We start from the raw sequence: 5,114 nt of genomic DNA, 5'->3' as shown, positions 1-5,114 counted from the left end.
TAATAGACTGTTTTACCTGAGATTTCAGAGATGTCAAAATGATTTATTGAGAAAAATTGTATTCACATTGTGGAAATGAGTTATACTTAGATAACTAGGTGATGTAAGTATTAAAAAATATAAAACAAGGTTATGTTAATATCCAGCCATACAATGGGGGTGGTGCTGGATTAACAGGAAAAATCCTCTTCAATGTGGTTGCTCTTGTGGGGCTACTTAGCTAGGTTCTCCTCTGGCCCAAGGCTCCTCTGCTTTTCTTCTGAAGTTATCCCAGCTTTGGCCAGTCTGGTTGTTCTGACAGACCCATAAACATTTTCTTTCTTCTTCCATAAAACACTTTTATATTTCTTTGGACCCCCACACAAAAGAGAGCCATTGTCATCTCCCTGATATCTTACCCAGGATTTCCTCTGACTCTCATTTCTTTGTATTTGCTGAGTTCTGATCTTGCGTACCTGCTGCTGACAGTCTGGCCTCTGTTTGCATGGTCCCAGCCCCTCATTGATATCCCATCTCTCAGTGTTTAGTCATGCCTGGTTGAAACCAAACCAAACCAATCTTTGTTAATGCCTATAATCACAAACATGGTCCTTGCAGAACTGAGGACATCTCAGTCAATAATCACGCTAATAAATCTTCCCCATCATGAGCTCCCTACACTGCTCTATGTCTCCGAGACACACTGTGTTGTTTCTTGGTTCTGCTTCATGCTGTTGCCATGCTTGACTGTACCCTGCACTCTCTACCTGGGAACACCTCTTATCCCAGCTCAGTTGTCTCTGACTCTCCTGGAGAGATTTACACTCTGTCCTTTTCAATCCTCGTTTTGTTCTTAAATCTATTACTGTTCATTGTATTGAAAGGCTTCATTTTTGAGCTTGGCTTGCTCCTTGATTACAAATTGTGCATTAGTCATTTTGTATACCAGGTGCCTTGTACACCAGTCACAGAATACGTCTTTGACACGAGGTTGTTGAATGAATGTGCTGTCCTTTAAAATTTCTGGCAATCTGAAGAGTTGAAGTTTCTACAAATGTCAAGGAAATTATGACAGCAAATTTATTCTCTACCAAATATTTGTTAAGTACCTACTATGTGCCAGACTCTGATAAACTGCTTGGCACACGTCCGTGAATAAAATAAAGATCTCTGTACTCTTGGAGTGATGAATGCAGGCAAAGAATAATAGATACAATAAATAATTCAATTCTATAGTATATTAGAAGGAAAGAGGTGCTACAACAAAAGAAAAATAATGAGGAGCGCTGTATCATGGTGGGCAATTTTGAGTCCCCCCATTGTTGCTTTCTAAGTACAGTATCCAGTAAAATCCAACAGTTGAGCCAAACAGTGTAAGCACTTTCTGAGCTCATTTAATTCTCATACTAGTCATAATAGCCACACAGGATAGATATTAATCGTACTGTTCTCATTATACAGATTAGGAAATGAAGAGAAGAGAGATTCAGCAACTTGACCAAGGTCACATATGGTACAACTGGGATTTGAACCCAGGCAGTCTGATCTAAAAGTTCAGGTTCTTAATTAGTGTTAATCGGCACCCGAATATCTATGGGAGGTGATAAATTCCCCAAATTCTTCACATCACTTAAAAAATTTAATGAAAAAATTAATGAAATATCACCTTGATATTTACAATATCCAGTGAAAACACACTGTGATATTAATGAAATATCACTCGATATTTATAATACCCAGTGTTCACAATTTGTGATATTGACAACATGTCGCTCTGATATACACACAGTGATATTGGCGATACATTGCTCCCTTGCTCTGATATTTGTAATTATGCACAGTGTTTACATGCAGTGATATTGATGGTATTATCGCTCTGGTATTTGTAATTACATGCAGTGTTTACACACCATGATATTGCTGACATATCGCTCTGATATTTGAATTACACGCAGTGTTTACACACTGTGATACTGACGATATATTGCTCTGATATTTGTAATTACATGCAGTGTTTACACACTGTGATACTGACAATATATTGCTCTGATACTTGTAATTACACACAGTGTTTACACATTGCGGTGCAGTGTTTACACACTGTGATACTGACGATATATTGCTCTGATATTTGTAATTACACGCAGTGTTTATACACTGTGATACTGACAATATATTGCTCTGATACTTGTAATTACACACAATGTTTACACATTGCGGTACTGACAACATATCGCTCTGATATTTGTAATTTCTCACAGTGTGTAAACACTGTGATACTGATGACATATTGCTCTGATATTTGTAAATACACGCAGTGTTTACACACTGTGATACTGATGACATATCGCTCCGATATTTGTAATTATTCACAGTGTTTACACACTGTGATACTGGTGATATATCGCTCTGATATTTGTAGTTATGTGCAGTGTTTACACACTGTGATATTGGTGACATATTGCTCTGATACTTGTAATTATGTGCAGTGCTTACACACTGTGATATTGCTGACGTATTGCTCTGATATTTGTAATTACACTCAGTGTTTACACACTGTGATATTGGTGATGTATCGCTCTATTTGTAATTATGTGCAGCATTTACACACTGTGATATTCAAGACATATCTCTCTGATATTTGTAATTATGCACAGTGTTTACACACTATGATATTCACGACATATCGCTCTGATATTTGTAATATGCAGTGTTTGCACACTGATATTCATGACATATCGCTATATTTGAAATTACATGCAGTGTTTACACACTGTGATACTGACGACATATCGCTCCGATATTTGTAATTATGCACGGTGTCTACACACTGTGATATTCACGACATATTGCTCTGATACTTGTAATTATGCGCAGTGTTTACACACTGTGATATTCATGACATATCACTCTGATATTTGTAATTACGTGCAGTGTTTACACACTGCGATACTGGCGATGTATCGCTTTGATATTTGTAATTACGTGCAGTGTTTACACACTGTGATACTGATGACATATCGCTCCGATACTTGTAATTATGTGCAGTGTTTACATACTGTGATACTGACCACATATCACTCCAATATTTGTAATTACGTGCAGTGTTTACGCACTATGATACTGATGATATATCGCTCTGATATTTGTAATTTGCGCAGTGTTTATGCACTGTAATACTGGCGATATATTGCTCTGATATTTGTAATTACGTGCAGTGTTTACACACTGTGATACTGACAACATATCGCTCTGATATATGTAATCATGCGCAGTGTTTACACACTGTGATACTGGCGATATATAGCTCTGATATTTGTAATTACATGCAGTAACACTGCGATACGACATATCGCTCTGATATTTGTAATCACGCACAGTGTTTACACACTGTGATACTGATGACATATCGCTCTGATATTTGTAATTTGTGCAGTGTTTATGCACTGTGATACTGGCGATATCTTGCTCTGATATTTGTAATTAAGCACAGTGTTTACACACTGATATTTTTGACATATAGCTCTGATATTTATAATATACAATGTTTACACACTGTGATATTGATGACATATCGCTCTGATATTTGTAATTACACGTAGTGTTTACACACTGTGATATAAATGAAATATCACTCTGATATTTATAATATCCAGTGCTTATGCACAGTATTTACAGACTGTGATATTAATGGAATATTGCTCCAATATTTATAATTTCCAGGGTTTACACACAGAGTTTACACACTGTGATATTAATGGAATATCACTCTGTTATTTATAATATCCAGGGTTGACACGCAGTGTTGACACACTGTGATGTTAATTAAATATCGCTCTGATAATTATAATAGCCAGAGTTTACACACAGTGTTTACACAATGTGATATTAATGAAATATCACTCAGATAATTATAATATCCAGTGTTTACACACTGTGACATTAACGAACTATCTCTCTAATGATAGTTATCATATCACAGTGTTTACAAAGAGTGTTTACACACTGTGATATTAATGAATTATCTGTCTGATGATGGTAATGATATCACAGTGTTTACACAGAGAGTTGACACACTGTGATATGATAAATATCAGAGCGATATTTCATAAATATCACAGTGTTTACACAGAGAGTTTACACACGGTGATATTAACACAATATCGCTGTGATATTTATCATATCACAGTGTGTACACTGTATATTTGTATGTACATATCACAGTGTATATACACTGTGATATTAATGAAATATTGCTCCAATAGCACAGTGTGTACACATTGTGATATTAATGAAATATCACTCTGATATTCATTATTTCACACGGGTTACACAGAGTGTACACACTGTGATAATAATTAATGAAATATAACTGATAATCATCATCTGTCTACATGCTGGGATATGAATGAAATGTCGCTATGATATTCATCATATCACAGTGTGCACACAGAGTGTACACAGACTCAAAATATCAGTCTGATAATCATCACATCACAGTGTGTACACAGACTCAAAATATTGCTCTGATAATCATCATATCACAGTGTGCACACAGAGTGTACACAGACTCAGAATATCAGTCTGATAATCATCATATCACAGTGTGTACACATCGTGATTAATGAAGTATCACAGCGTGTACACACAGTGTGAATGAAATATTGCTCAAATATTCATCATATCATAGTGTTTACACACTGTGATATTAAAGAAATATCGCTCTGATATTCATCATATCATAGTGTGTACAGCGAGTGTGTACACACTGTGATATTAATGAAACATGACTCGTATATTCATCATATCACAGTGTTTTTATACTGTGATATTAATAAAATATCCTTCTGATATTCATATCATGTCACAGTGTTTATGCACTGTGATACTAATGAAATGTTGCTCCAATAGTCATATCATCTCACAGTGTTAACACGGAGTGTTTACAAACTGTGATATGAATGAAAGAAATTCTCTTGGATGTTTATCAATCATCTCACGGTGTTTACACAGAGTGTTTACTCACTGTGATATGAATGAAAGAAGTATCGCTTGGATGTTTATCAATCATCTCACAGTATTTACACAGAGTGTTTACTCACTGTGATATGAAAGAAAGAAATATCACTTGGATG

The sequence above is a fragment of the Macaca fascicularis genome, chromosome 8 (genome assembly GCF_037993035.2).
Source record: "Macaca fascicularis isolate 582-1 chromosome 8, T2T-MFA8v1.1".
In the NCBI taxonomy this organism is placed as follows: Eukaryota; Metazoa; Chordata; class Mammalia; order Primates; family Cercopithecidae; genus Macaca; species Macaca fascicularis.
Note: the sequence above shows the minus strand (reverse complement) of the source record.